The sequence below is a fragment of the Mesocricetus auratus genome, unplaced genomic scaffold, assembly GCF_017639785.1.
Source record: "Mesocricetus auratus isolate SY011 unplaced genomic scaffold, BCM_Maur_2.0 Super-Scaffold_15014, whole genome shotgun sequence".
Classification (NCBI taxonomy): Eukaryota; Metazoa; Chordata; class Mammalia; order Rodentia; family Cricetidae; genus Mesocricetus; species Mesocricetus auratus.
Window position 1 is genome coordinate 45184193 of NW_024429186.1, and position 20214 is coordinate 45204406.

The 20214-nt window shown below is 43.5% G+C and overlaps 1 long non-coding RNA gene across 3 annotated transcripts in view; it reads right to left on the minus strand.

Moving 5' to 3' along the window:
* Nucleotides 1–2246: 2246 nt before the first annotated feature.
* The window catches only part of LOC121139479, a 47279-nt gene continuing 29311 nt past the window's right edge, over nucleotides 2247–20214 (minus strand). For 2 of the 3 annotated variants that reach the window (XR_005876432.1, XR_005876434.1), the window contains exons 2-3: nucleotides 16343–16427; nucleotides 2247–2474 (exon numbers count right to left, since the gene is read on the minus strand). This is a non-coding gene — a long non-coding RNA (uncharacterized LOC121139479). Of the gene's footprint in view, nucleotides 2475–16342; nucleotides 16428–16930; nucleotides 17019–20214 lie in introns of all 3 variants that reach the window. The other variant, XR_005876433.1, reaches the window with a different exon arrangement.

Sequence of the window (20214 nt, forward strand, 5' to 3'; positions counted from 1 at the left end):
AAGGGGATCTAAGGAAGCTGTACAGGCTCCAAGGGTGTCGGAACGGACCCGACCATGAGGTAGTCCCATTTTTTCCCTATTAAGACAAACTTCTTTCCAACCCAGCCGCTCCAAGCCTCTACTTAGGTATGGAATGCTACAGCCCATTGCAAGATGTCGTTTGCATGGGCAGAAAATGAGGGAAAATAAAAAACATGGCTCCTTGAGTTTGACAAAGCATTGAATTTGAAAGAAGAAGGCAGTGTCCCACAGATCCACGGTTTTCCTGTTGGGGCCAGCAGGCAGTAAGACAATCCCATCCAACTAAACGGAGACCATGGTAGGTTCACATATAACGCTCCCTAAACCGTTCCAGGGACAAAGCAAGTATGCATCCCTGCTGCCTTGTCCCTGACAGGCTGAGGAAACAGCAGCATTGAGGACCTCTGGGTAATGACTGTGAAGTCCCATGAGTCTGAGGGACCCTGGGTGGTGACTGTGAAGTCCCGTGAGTCTGAGGGACCCTGGGTAATGACTGTGAAGTCCCGTGAGTCTAAGGGACCCTGGGTAATGACTGTGAAGTCCCATGAGTCTGAGGGACCCTGGGTGGTGACTGTGAAGTCCCATGAGTCTGAGGGATCCTGGGTAATGACTGTGAAGTCCCATGAGTCTAAGGGACCCTGGGTGGTGACTGTGAAGTCCCGTGAGTCTGAGGGACCCTGGGTGGTGACTGTGAAGTCCCGTGAGTCTGAGGGACCCTGGGTAATGACTGTGAAGTCCCGTGAGTCTGAGGGACCCTGCATGGTGAACGTGGGAAGCTCAGCTCTGGTAGGAGCAGTCAGTGCCATATGAATCTTCTAGGACTCTTCCTACACTGCCCTGACCACAAATCCAACCGTCGCATTGTCACAACTTCCACAGCAGATGTTCTACTAACCCTGGTCTGTCCCATCAGCCCTCTCAGGCTATAGGAGACATTGGCTTTGGTCCAAAGATAAACAACACCCTGCCTCATTTAAACTCTGAAAACATCTGTCTGATGAAGCTGCTTTGAAAAATTTCCAAAATTTTCCATGTTCTCTTATTAGTTCACCACACCCACCAAGCCCTAACACTGTGCACCATTTTCCTAAGATCTCAGGAAGGATGGATCTGCTACTTGCTATTAGGAAAGTAAACCCGGCATGTCCCTAATTAAAGCAAAACCAGGGACTCCTGGTACCAGTTTTTGTCTGTCCCTTGAGACAGTGTAGCTTAGTCTGGCATCCAACCAGTGATCCTTCTGCCTCAGCTTCCTGAATGTTGGGATTACAGAAACATGGCTTGGTTACAGATTTTAAAGCTGGTCATTTTAGCATTTACAGATCAGCATCCCATTCCTATATAGACCCAAGAGAAACACTTGCTTGCATATGCCAGGAGAAACAGGAAAGTTTTCACAGGTTAAACAGCATAATACTAACAACTAAATACCAATAACAGTTGGATGAATAAATGATAATATAGCAACATAATGAGGTGATATGCAACAGTGAAGATAAAGGAAATACAGATATGATCAACAAGACAGAAAACATTTAGTACTATAATGTTGAGTAAAACATAAAGACGACATAGTAGAGTGCCTTTTATATATAGCCTTACGACATGAATAAAATTAAATAACACATTGTCGTGAACCAATAGAGAAGACAGAAAACAATCAGACAAATAATACATGACTCTAGACATGAGAAAAGAAGACAGAATAAGGAATAGTGCTCAGATTCTGGTGTAAGCCATTGACTATGTTCTAATTTGGGCCTAGGTGATTACACAGGGGGTCGTGGTGTCTGTTAAGTAAAGTGTCATGCACAAAACCAAGCAAGCAGTACATGCCTGCAATACCAGAACTCAGTAGTTACAAGGCATCCTCAGCTATGTAGTAAGTTTGAGGCTCATAGGCTGGGACATATGAGCCCTGTCCCAAGAAAATAAAATGAAATAAAATCAAACCTAAGAAAAGTAAAATTGTCACACACATATAATAATGATAAAATATTAAGTGAATGAATGAGCCTTTGTGTTGGATAGAAACCTAACAGGGGCATATTTGTAGCAGAGAGTGAGAAGGCTCAATAGTTCCCAAGTGGCTCCCTATGGTTGGTCTCCCCAGCACGCTCTGCAGTCACTCTTCACAATAAAATCAAGCGACCATTCAAGATAGCATCTCACACAGAGAAAAAAGAAAAGTCCCGAGAACTCATGACCTCTTACTTAGTGTCGTTCTGTCAATGACAGTTTTGTCAGGCTTCAACACAGCAGAGCGGCAAATCAGTCATTCTTTGTTCTTTGTTTATTTTGCTGGTCTTGGGTAATATTTAAGCATTATTGCACAATAAACCTGCCTTCTTGCTTGTTGCAACAAATCAGCTTAGCTTCTGTCCCCTTTCTGAGCTACTGTGGCCACACCATCTTCCCGGAGGTCTGCTTGCAGCTGGCCTGACTGGCATCACCTAGCGACAGAGGGGCAGGAGGAAGTAAGTCAGAAGTCAGGCAGTGGTCCAGCATTCCTCTTCCGAGCTTATCCAGGTTGGCTTACCAGATCCTCCCCTCTGTCCACTCCTGTCCCTTAGCTTAGTAAATTCATCAACACCCCCATAAGTGAACAGATGGAATTGCTTATGACAATATAGTTCTGTTTCATTAGCATTTTCAAGACACCCAGGCAAAAAGTGAAACTCTCAGCACTAAAACAATAGCTTGATTTAGGAGTGTTTAGTCTGTGTGTTTAAAAAATGTGACCAAGTAAGCTAACTATGTGTGCTGAAAGCAGATTTATTTTTTGGCACTATTTCCCCTCTGTGTTGAATATAATGAGTCTCTGCCCTCTAGAAACTGAATTTCCACTCAGAAACCTCAGATCTTCTCCTTATTGGTCTCATCTGAATGGCATGAATATCATTAGGGGGTTCATGTGCCCAGTGTCAAGATTTGGAACCTTGGAGCAAAGGGGTCATCAAGAATGTTCCAGAAGTCTATGACTGATAAGAAACGGGCACAGATTTGGGGTATCTAGTCCTAAGAATTCCTGCTGTCTTCATGGCACCTGCAAAGTCAGGTATGGCACATGTGCTTGCTTTGAGCAAAATAAGATTCTGAGGCTGTGAATCTTCTGGGTATAAAAACCAAAGTGCCCCGCAGACTGGCTGTAGCACTTCATTTGCACACTCAGATGGCACGGTGACCTTGGTGGAGCCAGGCTGAGTCTGTCATGTTTTAATACACGGAACACGATTCTCTAAAGAACTTTACTGAGAGCCAAACGCAGCAAAGCAAACCGTGTTTTCTCCTCCCCAACCCTGGGGTAGCTGAGGCCGTGCGAACCTTCCTGAGTTCTCTTCTAAGAGTCCTCTCACTGGCAAAGGGGACTCAAAGTTCAAATCCAATTTAGGATCCATATCTTGCAATTATCCAAATGTGCCTGAAACAACCCTGGTTATTTGCCGAGATCTCACTTCCAGAAGATGGTTCCTAACTATATGAGATGATACCAAATGCATCTACTCAACCACAAAATGAAAACTGACAGACTTCCAACAAGAATATGATTCATAAACAAAGGACCTCACCAGAGCAGAAGCAGACTCAGAAGCTGGCTGGCTTCCACACTTCGTCAACTTTACATGAACCAGTTTCCTAACTGCATAAACCCAGTTGTGACACTGTGATAAGACTAGAACCCTGGGCATGAAAGGGGGGGTCACTGGTGCAGCTGTGCTAGGGTTTGAGGTCTTCACAAGGGATTTGGTGTTTCTGGACAAGCCAGGTCATTGCATATGACCACCGAGCTCACTTTACCATTTCCGGAGAGTGTTGAGGAAGCCCTATAGGTCTGTTCTCTCTCAGTATTCCATCCCACATCCATGTTTTCCCATATCCTTACAAGTCCCCCATTTCCCAACAGAATCAGATCACCCACCATACAAGAACTTCACCTTTGCTTAGTCAAACCAATAGCCTGGCTTGAAGGAGAAAAGGGCAGGAAGATGTTTTGGTTGACTCTGCAGAAGGACATGCACTCTTGTATTGGTGGCCATATTTACATTTATTGTTCCATTCCATTATTTCTTGCCATGACAAAAATCATACACACACACACACACACACACACACACACACACACACACACATCTCTCTCTCTCTCTCTCTCTCTCTCTCTCTCTCTCTCTCTCTCTCTCTCTCTCTCTCTCCCCCCCCCTTTGGACATGAGCGATCCCTAAGCTACCCACCTGTAAACCCGCATTGTGATGGTGCATCTCAAAGCAATACAGAGAGTGAAGACTGGCAAGCTCCACTTAGGTTGTCCGCATCATACTACATCCTCTCCATCCTCATACATCTGCCTGTGGAAGATGCTCAGACTCGTTCAGAATGGCCCCCATCTCAGAGCCGTCCTCTACCTCTCCCAAGCTCAAGCAGTTGAAGGGGAAGAAAAAAAAAAAACATGTGAAGGTATCTTCAACCTTCTTGAAGTAGGAGATTGATGGGTGGGGTCCGCCTGTGGGCCACCCACTGTGTGCTTTCCTTTCAGCCGGCAGTTGTGGAATGCTTCTGGGAAAGCACAAATGAATCAAGGCTGGCAGGAAGATGCTTGAGTAACAGGTCAACGAGGCATCCTGAGATCGAGGCTGGTACAATCCCTCTGACAGCAGAGACAGAAAACCACCTCAGCACTGATAACATTTTCTAAGACACCATGTCTGAGAGCTAATATTGTTTAATCCTCGCTGTTTTGTCTAGTGTTGACCACAGGTTGCATGACTCTGCTGAACATAAATCAGTTACACTTTGCACTAAGCACAACACAGCCGGTGGTCTCCATTCCACAAGGGTGCTGACTGCCTAATGTTGTGCAAATAAAAGAAAAGGCTGAGCTCCACTCCCTGGCCCCTACTCTCCGAGCATAGAAAATAATTATCTCCTTCTCTTGCTTGTCTTCTGTAGGCAATTCTGTGTGTTCCCTTAAGTATTGAATGCCACCGAGGCCGTTAAACAGACTTGCTTCTGAAATCTGAACATTTCAATTCCATTAAAATTGAGCTTCGATGGTGGTTAAAATAACCCTGAACTGGGTCTGTTGGTCTTAAGATTAGCACATGAGAGCTCTCTGGATACATTGACCTTCTGGAGTTAGAGGGGCAGGCACGCCGTCTGAGAGAGTTGAAGTGCAGCTTAGGTTTTGCAGGCATTGATATAAGATCACAAAGAGAGTACGCAGTGTCTCCTCCATGCATGTTAAGAATACAATAAATACACAGCAAGACAGATTGTTTTACAAAGACAGTGTCCAAGTCTGGCACAAGACAGACAACAGGAAATGGGATTTGTTTATTTCTAAGGGGTGAGCCCTCATTTCCTTTCCTGAGGATGTCTCAGTGGCATACCAGCTGGGACACAGCATCTGATGTGTGCTACAAGTGCTTGTTGGTGAGATTAAGAAATGGTATGACCCTCAATGCACTTCACTGGAAGCCGGGCCACAGCTGCTAATATTGGATTACATTCTAATTATTTACTTTACATCCTCTTCACACCATCATTCCAAGACCAACAGATCAGGCCTTCCCTCTGAATACTAATGCCGCTGCTCATCAGTATTCTGAAGCTCATTTGTGAGGCTCTGTGGACAGTGAGATCAACCACAGGAAGCAGAAAAAAATAGGAATTCATACTGTTCAATATCACATTAGCATGTTTCTTCCTACTGTGGTCACAAGAAGCCATTTCCCAGTTGTCTCACATGAATAGCATCCTTTACCACTTATCAATATGGATGAAGCCCAAGGCCCCCACCTTATGCAAAATTTAAAAAGTAGTGAATAGGCCTTTCTTTGAAAAATAAAAGCAAGCGATTAAGTCACCTTTGCTCCCTCCTCTTTGTAAAAAGCAGCTAGCTGTTCCTGTGGAGTTACCTTATCACTTAAAATGTACTGCCAACCTACTCACATCAGGACCACACAAGGGACCGCCTTAGGAAACAAGAAGCTAAGCTCAAAAACACATGGAGAATGAATGGTGCATGAGAGGGAAAATCGATGCCTCCTCACTGTGAGGGGGCTGCAGCTCACATCATGTGGGTGGGCCTCTTGACTGGAAAACGGGTCCTGAGATGGTACAAAAGCCAGCCGGGTGGCCAGTGGCCCCTAAGACAATCTCAGGAAACAAAGGTGGGCTAAGGGCACCGTGAGAAATATTCACTTCAGTATTTTCAATTTTACCTTGCAGTCAGAGGCTCACCCCATTTTTTGGAGGGGCCAAGATGATAAACTACTTTTAGGAATCCTTTTTATTATTTTCATGTAGAAAAAAATGGAGCTGTGTATATTGAACTCAGTGTAGCTGCACGTTCTTTACCCTCTGTCTTTTTCAGAGGTGGCTTAAGCCGCAGATTTGAAACCTAGAATGAGTCTGATGAAAGTGGAAACTTACAACTATCACTGGAGTTGTCCCCGATAGCTTCCCTCAACTTAGCCCACACTCCCAGGACTCCCAACCTAGCCTGTATGATGAGTGGCATGTGTCTTCCTGTAAGTCAGAAGGCCCAGTCCAGACTCCCAGGATGTGGGATCTCTGTGAGTTCACCGTTTCAACAATCCACCGTGCTCTGTCAAGCGCTTAGTGACAATCAGCTTCTGGTGACAGACAAATCATTGACTGAACCGTGATTACATGACTCTCTCCTAAGTGATTTTTAAACATTATTCCTCATGATTATCAAAAAATCATCTAAAATAGGTAGAACTTCTTATAAAGAAAATTATCTCAGAAAAATTGAGGAGTCTTGCCCAGTGCTATGGCATGAATAAGTGACAGGCAGGCTTGAGCCAGGCTGTGGGACTCCAAAGTCCTTTGTATTCTTTTCAGGCCACCAAAAAAATCTTACAACAGTAAACTTTGTTGAGTTCACTGGTATTAACGCAGCCAATAAAAATGAGGCAAGACAAAACTTAAAATGTAAGTGAAATGCAGATCGATCCAGGACAAGGGAAAGTCAAACTCAGGATTGCTAACCTTTACAACACTATCATTAGGTGTAAGTACCCTGGCCTAGGCACTGAGGGTTAGCAAAGGCACTTGCCACAGAGCCTGACTAACAACCAGAGTTTGATTCCCCAGGACCCTCATGGTGGAAGGAAAGAATGTACTCCTATAGGTTGTACTCTGGCCTCAATGACACACATGTACTCACACACATACTCACAGGCATACACAATAAGCTTTAAAAATGTAAGTTTAAAAAAGCAACTGACATGCAAGTTAGTGTCAAACACAGGCACATCATCTCCAGTTTGAAGCCTTAAGAACCAAGAAACCTGAGTTTTCTTCCTGGAATAGTGTTAGAAAGCTGTGTTCTCTGCCAGAGAAGCTAGGAAACAAGGAACCTAAGAGAGACATACATGGTCCCTCAGAGAAGTGGAAAGGGACAAGATCTCCTGAGCTAATTGGGAGCATGGGAGGAGGGGAGAGGGAGTTAGGGGAAAGAGAAGGGGAGAAGAGGAGGGGAGAGGAGGATATGAGGGAGCAGGAAGATCAAGTCAGGGGAAGAATAGAGAGGATCAAGAAAAGAGATACCATAATAGAGGAAGTCATTATAGGTTTAAAGAGAAATCTGGCACTAGAGAAATGTCCAGAGATCTACAAGGTTGACCCCAACTAACAATCTAAGCAATAGTGGAGAAGATACCTTAAATGCCCTTCTCTGATAATGAGATTGATGACTACCTTATATGCCATCCTAGAGCCTTCATCCAGTAGCTGATGGAAGCAGAAGCAAACACCCACAGGTAAACACTGAGCTGAACTCTGGAATTGAGTTGTAGAGAGAGAGGAGCAAGTGGGTCAAGACCAGACTGAAGAACCCCACAGAAATAGCTAACCTGAACACAGGGTTGCTTAAGGACCCCAGACTGATAGCTGGGAAACCAGCATAGGACTGTTCCAGACCCCCTGAACGTGGATGTCAGTTTGGAGGTCTGGTTAATCTATGGGGCCTCTGATAGTGGATCAGTATTTATCCCTAGTACATGAATGGACTTTGGGAGCCCACTCCACATGGGAATACTCTCTCAGCCTAGACACACAGGGGAGGGTCTAGGTCCTCCTCCAAATGATATAGCAGACTTGGATGATCCCCCATGGAAGGCCTCACCCTCCCTGGGGAGCACAAAGGGGATGGGATAGGGAATTGATGGGGGGGCAGGGGAGGAGGGGAAAGAGAGGGAACTGGAATTGATATGTAAAACAAGCTTGTTTCTAATTTAATTTTTTTAAAAAGGGGGGGAGCTGTGTTCTTCAGAAGTGTCTTGACTAGCCTAAGCCTACCCTCTGTTCTTTGCCTGGAAGAGAAAAGAAATGGCTTTATATGGTTTCTAAGTTTCCATCTTGATTCAAGACCCAGTTGTTTTCAGAACTGATGCTAAACCCAACTCATGGTTTCTGAGACAGGACTCATTTTGTGAAGATAAGTGGAGAACCCAAAAATTAGATGCTTGTCATATTGGGTAAGAGAGTCCCTCTCACCCTCCTTGTCCCTCCCCTACTCTCCTCTCTCCTCCCCATCTCCTTTTATTCTATTCTTGGGATACTTACGACATTGGTTGATGTAGGACAGAAAGAAACTAAAATGCCTGCTTCTGCCTCTCCCTGATGCTAAGCGCCAAGCCTCACTATCTGTTCAACAGGCTACCTAGAAAAGCCACATGTCCCAAACTAACCTCAGGGCTGGCAACCACCCCACCTGAATGATGTGGGACAGGAGGGCACCATTTAGTCCATTCAGTCTGTGTGGTCATGAGTAACCGTACACTTAACCCAGTCATCTGGACCCCAAAAAGGGACTGTTGTTGGGGGCAAGCCCTTCTGCTGCCTGCTTACTGACACCTCCACACAGCTCCACAGTCCCTGTTTTGGCCACCTGCCTGCCACTCATTCCAGTCAGCTGGGCGCAAAGCCAAGCCTTGTTGCTCTTCTATACAAAGATGTCCTTGAGTGGAAATTCAAAACACAAGCTCACCATGTTCCGACAGGACAGGAAACCTTTCAAGCCAGCCTTGTGCTAAATCCCCTGAGCTTGGATGCCTCTCTCCATGAAGCACACACTCTCCCTGACAATCTGGAGAAATGCAGTTTTCCCCTCATCCAAGTTATTTGGTGTTGTGCATTTCAAGATCACTTTACCCATAGTTAGTGTCTTCTTCCACCCCCTCAAGGCGTTCACCCCTCAGCACCTTGTTTTTCATCCTGCATTTGCAGGCTCTTCCTGGCCAGGCATCTCTATTCCTTCTCATCCCTTCATTCTTTTCCTTTCCTCTGCAAAAAAAAAAAAAAAAAATATATATATATATATATATATATATATATATATATATATTGCACGCACCAGCAAGAATAAAGTCCTCCTTTGTAAGCTCAGCAGAGCGCTATCTTGTTTCTTGTTTCTTCTTTCTTTTTCTCGGCATTGTGCATCGTTGGTCCTAGAGAAAGGACCTTTTCTTCCTATTTGGGACTTACTGAGTATTTGCTGAATGCCCATCTGCATGTGCTTGGTGCTCTGTGAATTTCCGTATTACATCCTCACAACCGTCTTATGGAATAGCTGTTTCTCCAAAAACGTTTCCTTTCAGATTTTCATGTACATGGAAGTTACCTCAGGATCTTGTCAATGTATATGTTCAAAAGCCTTAACATCTGTGTCTCTCATATGCTGTCAAAGATAAATGGCCTAGAAGTACATTTGCAGATCTGGCCTGTGTTGATAACAGTGATCGTTGTTTATGATCAAGAGGCTGATGAGAAAATTCCACCTACTAACAGCATTTTGGTCCCAGTGTTGAGGAGTACCCTCTGGCTGTAATCCTTTCCTAAAGTCAAAGTGTTTCTTGGAAGGCCAGAAAGTTCACTATGAACATCTTCACACACAAGTGATAACAGCTGCAGAGTTCACAGCTTGGATCAGTAAGTGCATGGAAGGAGAAACGGTACCCAAAGTAGAAGGACATTCTCAACAGATGCTGATGGTAAAGGCGATGAAGTTAGAGACTAGCATGACAGTACGTCTGTAGAAAAGACCTCTGAGACAGACACAAGCCCCTTCCCCCAGGAGGCAAGCTCAGGAGCAGATGTAGTCTCTGCTGTCTTGGAAATCACCAGATCTCCCCACACATTTCTGGAGTTCCCACTGGCTCGAGAGGCTGCACCATGTAGCCACTCCCTATCGGTGGTGCTCAGGACCACCTTCTGAAGTAGCTACTGCCCTCGGTTTGCAGAAACAGAACTAAAGCCTAGGTAAATTGGTTCCCTGTTCCCGAAATAATCACCAACCCAGAGAAAATAGTTCAACTCATTACTCCTACCACAAGCTCATGTTTCATTATAACACCTGGGGGGGGGCATAAAAATGGGACAGCTCACAACACCACCAAGGTGGAGATGAGCATCTGCCATTAACAAAAAATGCCATTCTCTCAGAAGAGAATGACACTTCTTAAAACGGATCTCATGGCTTTGGATGCTAATGTAGAAAGAATACAGTGTTTAGGAATGGGGGAGGGTCTGTATGGTGGAGGGGGAGGACCCCTCTCTGACATCATTACTTGATGGACTTCTGATCTCCTTTACTAGCTTGAAATCCTTGAGAGCAGAGAGTGACTGTCCCTGAAGCCAACCAGTCTTGGGAGGAAAAATCTAAAGCTTTGGCTTTGATTAGCATCCTATCCTATGTCCTCCAGACCACTCAATAGCCATTCTCCATAAATTACCCAAATTATCATTGTATCAAATTTTCCTTCACCGTTACGTTCATCTTCTCTGTCATCTTGAATAACTGTCATCTTGGTAATATGTCATCCCATTAAAAATAGAAAAAGAAGGCTGAAGAAATGGCTCCGTAGAGTGCTGAACCCGAGTTCGGTTCCCCAGAACCCACATAAAAGCTGGGTGCAGTGGTATTTGCCTTTTATCCTAGTGCTGGAGAATCTTTGAAGCTTGCTGGCCAGTTAACCTAGAATAATGGGTGAGATCCAGGTTCAGTGAGAGACACAGCCTTAAAATATGTAATGGAAAAAGCCAGCAAAATGACCCAGAAGGTAAAAATGCATGCTGCCAAGCCTGACAGCCTGAGTTCAATTCCCAGGACACACGTGGCAGAAAAAGAAAATGGACTCCCAGTAATTGTCTTCTGATTTCCACATGAATGCTATGGCATATGTGCATGTACACACACACTAAATAAGATGATATTCATAGCTTAAAAAAATAGGTATGCTGGTGCATACCTTCAATCCCAGTACCAGGAGGTAGAGGCAAGGACATTGAGACTAGCCTGCTCTACACAACAAGTTCCAGACCAACAGGCTGAAATGAGATCCTGTCTCAAAACAATGACAAAAAAGGAAATAGTAAAAAAGAAAATATTTTTAAAAATTTTAAATAAGGTGAAGAATGATTGTGGAAGACACCTAATGTTGATTCCTGGCCTCTATCTGCATGCACACATATGTACACATGAAAACACACACACAGTAAGCACACACACACACACACACACACACAGGCATGCACACAAGTTTTTAAGAAGCAATTCTGTAGTTCTAGTTTCCCTTTTCTTTGAGTTTTCCTCTTCACCCTTTCTGTCTTCCCACAAGCCCAGAGTCTTCATTCTCTGGCCTACAACTGAAGCACTTCTTTACTCGCTAAGTCAATAACTCACTGAGTGCATTGTTGCTCGGTGGCTTTGGGTGCCAGCCACAGTTCTCACTGACCTCACGCTGCCCCCCCCCAGTCACAGGAAACCATTTGATTGTCTTTCCCTCCAACAGTCTTTTCTTGCACTTGCTCCCTCTCAGTTTTATTGTTACACACTGTCGCTTACCCATCTAATCTTGGGAGGTTCCACCTGACCTTTGAATCATTGCAGAGCCTTCCTTTCCTACCTTCCTGTTCTATGGTTTCCTTGGAGATGCCCTTGCCTTGTCTGTGGTACCCAGATCATCCTTGTTCTGAGTTGCCCTTGCACTGTCTCCTTCACGGCTGTCCTCACCTTCTGTGGCTTCAGCCATCACTCTTTGGGTAGAAAATGTCACAGCCCTGGGTTCGCTGCCTGCAGCTGGCGTCTAAATATTTCCACCCATGATTTTCTAAAATCAACAAAGTTTTGACTGACTTTATAATCTCTATTAATGGCATTACTTTTTCTCCCTGTCCATCCAGGATAACCCTTAGCCATTTAGATCCTCGAGATTGGATCCTATACATTTAACTTCCCAACATTTCTACCTTCTTTTTTATTCTGTGATACCTGCTGCCACCATCACTGTTCAAATCCTCAAATCTTTCGTTTTCCATTCCCACTGTTTCTCTTTTTTAATTCCCATTAATGTTTCTCCACGATCTTCCCCATACCATCTGTTCCTCAAGTCCTCCTTTTACCATACAAATCTTCCAAAACAGAAGGCTGGCCCCCAAATGATGAAGTGAAAATTCCCCATCCTATTATTAGATTATCTCCAAACAATGGTCTTAATTTATTTTGCAAGCCTTAAGCTTCACATCTGGTTTATTTATTGCCCTGTCACCAAGCTAGAAATATGTAGCGCGAACAATAAAAACCCAGAGACAGATATTGGGGTTCAAGCTGAAGATAAGGGAAGGAAAGCAGCCAGGCACTAGACAGTTCTCACTTCTACCAAATGCTCAGACCAAAGGGATGATCTACCAAACCTCAGATTGCATCTCCAATCTGTACTCCTCATCAAATCTCAGACTGCTCCTGAGACTGCACTGAGCTCCTTATATTCTCTCTAGTGCTAAGATTAAAGGCACAAACCTTGTTTCTCTTTTAGACCGTGGCCTTGAACTCACAGAGATCCAAGTGCCTCTGTCTCCTGAGTTCTGAGACTAAAGATGTGGCCACCACTGCCCAGCTCCTATAGCTGTGGCTAGCTTTGCATTCTGATCTCCAGCCAAGCTTTATTAGGTCATAAACAATGCATCACCACAGGTAAGTCCATGAGTACCCACCACTCTCATTCTCCTCAGCCTGGATGTGGTTCCTCATTCTCAACTGTCCTGCTCTGTATCATACTCAGTTCCCTGCTTTTCTGTGCTAAACCCAAATCTCAACCAAGTTGATCCTGACACATTCACTATCGCCATGATCTGTCTTCCCAAGGCCGAGTCAGGGATCTGCATTGTTAAGTAGTCTTTAGTAGTTTGCTCATGCTACTATACCATTAATTTGTAATAACTTTCAACAGTTTGTGTGTGTCTCCCTTAAGCCCTCTAAGCAAAAGGAATACTATAACCATTACTGTGAGTAAAGAAGCTTTGTGGTAGCTAAAGCTGCCCAATTTCTTTTTTCCTTTAGTGACTCCAATGTCAGAAATCTCTGAATGGAAAGGAGGAGCAGCTGAGGGGTCACACTAATGTAAGTTTTTACTGATAATACTAGTAAAATATTGTCTGCTAACCAGGTCTCACAAATAAGATGGAGAAGTTGGAGAGATGGCTCAATGGTTAAGAGAATTGGCTGTTCTTGCAACACATCCAGGTTCAGTTCTCAGTACCCACATGGCAACTCACAGCCATTGTTAATTTCAGCTCCAGGGACCCGATGCCCTCTTCTGGCCCCCATGGGCATTGCATTCATGATGTGCATATGCATACATGCAGGCAAGCACTCATACACCATCACACACACACACACACACACACACACACACACACACACACACACACACACACACATTAAACTCCTGGGCTTAAATCTCAAAGGTGTGACTTTTAAGAGTAGGATAAGGTGGGGTGGCATATGTCTTCATTCCTAGCACTTGGGATGCAGAGGCAGGCAGATTTCTGTGAGTTCAAGGCCAACCTGGTCTACAGAGAAAGCTCCAGGACAGTCAGGACTACAAAGTGAAACACTGTCTCTAAAAAAAAAAAAAGTAAGATGAAAAAGGGATTAATAAAGAAATATCAATATCAACAACTGGGTTCCACATGAACCCAGCCAGTCAAGAACAACTATGTCATCTCTCTCTCCTCTCTCTCTCTCTCTCTCTCTCTCTCTCTCTCTCTCTCTCTCTCTCTCTCTCTCTCTCTCTCTCTCCTCTCTCTCTCTCTCTCTCTCTCTCTCTCTCTCTCTCATGTTGGCAGTAAAATATCACGCTATATCAATTTTAAATGGCTAAAAAGCATGCCAGAATCTGGAGCTAATCATTAATGACTTTTAATCAAATCAGTGGGACTCGTGTTTAAGAGACTAACTGGAGAGTCTAATATGAAAAGTCAGTCAGACCCCTCCCTCTGCAGAACCCCCTAGGGATTACTAAGCACTCAGAATCTTGGCCCTCTTAAGGTCCCAATTCAGAAAGTCTGGGTAGAACACAAAAATCTACTTCTAATCATCATCCCAGGTATCCACTGGAGAGACAGGAAAGGAAAATAAAATTGTCAAGATCTCTAAAACTTTTATGTGCATTGAATCTATGTGGAGATCTTGTTAAAATAGTCTTAATCCATGGCTCTGGGGGAAGAGAGCATGAATCACTTCTTACAAACTCCTATATGGTGTTTGTGATGACCAGGCTTGGAAATCACTCCCAGTTTTCCATGTGGGCTCAACTCAACTCTATTATTGAGTTTCCTCCTTTAAGTGTAGGCATTCTGAGGACAGATGCCTGACTATTGAGCTACACCTTGAGTACATTTCAACAGATGGCTGCAGAATTTTAAGGTAGGATGTGGTTGCTAAAACTCGTCCTGGGAAGTATGTAAAGAAAGTCTATCCTTCCTTCTAAGGCCCCAAGGACAAACCTAGATATCCAGGGAACAAATAAGTTTATTGAGCACATGTGAGGGGTTACATATGGGTGTGTAGGTGCCCCCTCAAAGGCCACACTATGAAGTAAGTATATTAACCAGTAAGATAGCTTTCCCATAGCTGCATAAATGGAGCCCCTTCCCTAGTCCTTCCCACCTATATCCTCCAGCCTTTTCCCCTAAGCCCCAAGTGCATATGAAATCAGAACAACATTGTATAAAACTTGTTAGGAGAGGCTGGAAGTGTGGGTCTCATGACCTTTCCCGCACCCTCATATGTAGGAATATAAACAGTCAACAGGCACAGCCAAACTCCCAAAGGTAGTTTGGCTCAGAGGATAATCCTGTACAACAAATTCACTTTTTTTTCCCACAAAATTTGTGAGCAAATAAGGTTTAATCTCTCATGAATATGCATTAGTTCTTCAAGTCCTGCGGTCAAGGGAGTTCAGAATAGTTTAGCAAGGAATAGTAGAAGTATTCAGCTACCTGCAGACTCTCATTGGCAGAGCCTGACCTGTCTATCCTGTTCCCAACTGCAATCTGTGTTCAGGAACACTCATGGTAGGGCCCAATGCGTATGAATCCCTACACTCTCTTGACCTTATCTCCAACTCTTGGGTTTTCACTCTACAGTTTCAAGATGAATGTGTTCAGCAATAAGAAAGCAGTCTTTTGAGTCTCTGGATTCCAATAAATTTGGTCTCTTTAAGTCCCTTAGCCCCAATATAAGAAAACAGCTCAATAAATCCTCTTTCCAACAAGTTTCCGTGACCTAGCCATCTGCCTGCAGAGAAATAAACCAAGTTCCACACTTTGAATCAACTATGTTTCCAAACATCTCTCAAAACCCAGCGAGCATTAAGGACACAAATAAGAACATCCACCATCCTGATCATTCCTTCCGTCACATTAAACAAAGAAACACATAGTTCCCTGCAGAGGAACAGAACAGATGAAGCAATAGAAGGGGCACCCCCACTCGCCTTCTCCTGTCGCTTAGGCAAGAGTCAACGCCTCCCAACCCCCGTCACGTTGCAGGTGTCCCCGCTAGCTTTTCACATTTAGACCACTTCAGTTTCTTACCGATGATAGATTTGGCTGTTCTGCTTTATGTCGTCTAATTTCATAAAGGCGTTTTTACTAAATGTTTCTCCTATGGTTTAAATGTATCCCCCAGAAATCCATACATTAGAAATTTAATCCCTACATAACAGCACTGGGAGGCAGGACTCGGTGGGAGGTGTTTAGGCCACAGTGCTCATCTCTCAAGAAAAGATTAATGCCCTTTTAACGGCCCTGACAGAGGAAAACATTTTTCTTGCTCTCTTTCTCTTGCCCTTCAACCTTGGGGCTGTTCTTTATAAATTACCCAGACTTGGGTTTTCTGTTATAGTAATCAATACCAAAGAGACAGTGACCATTTCTAAACCACTATATCCTGTTGTTGGGATACCAGCTTTTAAGGGCCCCCACCCGTGGTTTTTATAAGGTTACCACATACCTATGCTGGCTCCATAGGACAGAAATTCCTTCTTAAGAAATACTCTTCTATTCTTCTGGGACATCTTTTCCTAAGAGCTCCACCACTGAAAAAAAGAAAAGGAAAGAAACGTCTGTCTCAATTAGCTAGTAGTCACATGACAGGGACAGCTACTGTCTCTATTCCCACACATCCCTTCTCTTCTAATATTTTGGATCTTACAGTTCTCATAGATTCGTGGCACAAACTGAACCAGGCCAATGAAAGTAATGATCAAAAAATGTGAGAAGGTAACAAGTTGGGACTCTGAGCCACTTGGTGGCTGGGCTGATAAGATGTGAACTGAAACAGCTAATAGCCATCATGTCACCCATGGAAGAGCCATCTGAGGCATCAACGCAGAGGAAAGTGAGATCTAAACTGTCCCAAAGAGCCAGTTACAAATATCAATGCCTTCCCTTTCTGTTTGCTACTCTGAAGTGAGTTTCTCTTAGTTACAGCTGATAGACGATTCATGAAGTGATAACAGTAATAAGAGCTTTACACAGCACTTGCTATATGCCAGGCATGCACTGTTGTGCCTTCTATAATTAATCATTTAATATTTACCACAATGCTTTGCAGTAAGTATTCATCATCACTGTCTCCATTTAATAGTTGAGGAAATTGAGGCAAAGAGCTTCCTTAGGACATCCTCCTAGCAAAGTGACGAGGACAGGATTCAAACAAGAGCAATATAGATCTAGACTGAGTTCTCTAAACCATGACCACTCAAAAAATGGTTCATGGCCTGGAGCCAGTCTTCAAACTATTAACTGTCTGCTTTTCCATAGTGTGAGAAACATTATTCAACTTCTAGAGTACTCAGAGTGCTTTAGACATAAATCAGAGCCTTTCTTCAAATGCTCTTAAGTTTCTATAAATAATGTTGGTGTCACTTGGCAATCCCCAAATATATTACTTCCTGACTCAATCCCAATGTTTCAAAAAAAAGTCATTTGAAGTATCTTTAGTTCCCATGACTCTGGCTTCTGGGTTAGAATGGGATCCTAAGTTCTCAATGGAGTGATTAAGACACTGAAGTCTTACGAGTTAAAGACGCAGAACTGTAGGAATAGTTAATGGTTTCTTTCCCCTGTGTCTTGCCCTAAGCAATCTGAACAAAGACAGACAAATTCAAAATCCTAGCCAACCAAGAAGCCCAGAAAGCAAGTGTTAGATTCAAACCAGACATTTGCAGGAGGGGCCATCATGAATCTTAGACTACTGAGTCTGCCCTGGTGGTGCAGGCCTGAATCTCAGCTATTCAAGAGACTGAAGCAGGATTCCAAGTTCAACACCTATCTGGGCTTCAGCATGAGTTCAAGGGCAGCCTGGGCAATTTAGTAAGAGCCTGATTCAAAATTAAAAGTAAGAAGAAGGCTGTGAGTGTTGCTCAGTGATAGAACACTTGCCTGGCATGTACCAGACAGTGAGTTCTATCTCTACTGAGAGAGAGAGAGAGAGAGAGAGAGAGAGAGAGAGAGAGAGAGAGAGAGAGAGAGACCTCTAATCTGTACCTTGACATGGCTAAACAGTGACTAAGACACAAAGTTAATTCATCCCAGACTAAAAAAACAAAAATAAACAAACAAAACGTGTCTTTTGACAATCATGTCATGAGAGAACGTTAAGCAGACAAATACAAGAGAAAAAAAATGCAGTCATTTGTTTCTTTTTGAGACAGAGTCTCACAAACTCCAGGCTAGCTTTGAACTTGCTGGGTAGGCAGAGTGACTTTGAACTTCAGATCCTCCCACCTCTACCTCCCTACTGCTGGAATCCCACTACCACACCTGGCTTGCACAGCACTAGGGATTAGCTGAGAGTCTCAAGAAACTCAGGGTCCTCCCTCATGTCAGGCAAGCACACCACAATTGGAGCTACATCCGCAGTCCCCAGAAAAAATGTCTGACCTTGTTAGTCATCAATGAAATGCAAAATAAGACCACAAAGATACCTCTACACACCCACTGAAGGGGCTAAAATTAAGGAGACTGCAGCAACTCTCATATCTGGTTGGTAGAAATAGAAAAAAAATGAAGTTTCTTATAAAGTTAAAATATATCTGCCCTTTGACCCAGAATTTCTAGTCTTACATATTTCCCCCAAGAAACACAAAGACTTATACAAAAAATGTCCACAGCCTCATGATGGGAATAATCCAAACCCCAGTTGGGAGTTGATTAAGTAAGCCCATTTTCCATGTATCCCTATTGTAAAAGTAGACAAATGAAATCAACACCTACAGCCCGTGAGCTGAAATTTACATACACAGTGCTGAGGGAAAGAAACAGCACAGAATACATTGTATGTGTAGCCACTGACATAAAATTCTAACGTAAGTAAGCAAATCTTAGGTTTAAAAAAAATGGAGACTGCCGGGCGTTGGTGGCGCACGCCTTTAATCCCAGCACTCGGGAGGCAGAGGCAGGTGGATCTCTGTGAGTATGAGGCCAGGCTGGACGGACAGCCTCCAAAACAATACCGAGAAACCCTGTCTCGTAAAACCAAAAAAAAAAAAAAAATGGAGACTGCCTCTTAGATACAAAATAGAAGACTACAAAGTAAATATTGGTCTCTCTTTTGCATCCTTATCTTACCATAAACATCAAGTGTTAATACCGTGCAATTTTATGTTGCATTTGTTCATTCATTTATTAAGGAGGCACAGAGTCACTTCTTGTCTACCACCTTGTGAGACCCAGGGATGGCACTCAGGTCCTCCTGTTTGGTGTTCAGTGCCTCCACCAGCTGAGCCACTCAAGTAATAACTTCTAAACTTTTAAGTAGTAATTTACATAAACTTTTAAGATACTCATGTAAGAAAATTAATCAGTCAGGCAGAAATATTAGAGCAACTTTCGTGTCAAACAAGGAAGGGGGAAATGGGACTAGAGTATAATATATCATATATGTGTGAACGTGTTGTTTTGACTTTGGTACAGTGACTGTGTCTAAATCTACTGCTATCTCAGCCATCAATTGCAACTCTGCAGTTATGGGCTGTCTTTCTAGCAGCAGCCTGACAAGAATTCTGCTCCCGCAGACACAGGGACGCTGTCTCTGTCACTCCCATAAAGGTATATTCAACTAAATCTGTCATTCTAGTTATGAATGAGACTTGAGATTCAAAGGCTGGGGTGAAGACCTGCGAGCTCAGAGAGGCTGAGTAGCAACTATTTAACCCCTTCTCATTGCTGGAGTTCATGGAAGATCCATGCTTCCACTTTGCCAAACCAGAAAACCTGTACCATTCCAAATGCCACCCAACTACTTCCTGCGTCTCTCTGTCTCTCCTGGATGCACTCTGAGGCTCTATAACTACTTTCTGTCAGCTAGTTACTAACTCAGCCTCTGACCCAAGGTTAGTTTTATTTAATTAACACAAATGCAAACTGAGGGTTCACAGTATGATGGAATATCTACCAACGTGGATGTGTGAAGATTTATCGGAAATATGAAAAACATTCACACTATGTCAAGTGAAAATATACACAAACTTATTTATTTACTTGGTTTTCCCATTTTCTTTTTTTCTTTTTGGTTTTCCCATTTTCTATAAAATAAATTATATGATGCGAACAATAACTTAAAACTCCAGAGATTATAGTGAACTTACAGGAATAAGGATGAGGGGTTAGAAGAGCAGATATGACTCAAAGACAGCTGCATCACCAAAGCACACTCCAGCATAGGTGACAGAGTGGGCATTTAAAAATCCATTTGAAAATGTACTCCATTGTGTAGATGTACCACATTTTCTCCATCCACTCTTCAGGTGAGGGCATCTAGGTTGCTTCCAGGTTCTACAACCACAACCACTATTTTTCCAGTACTTCATCTGCAGGTAT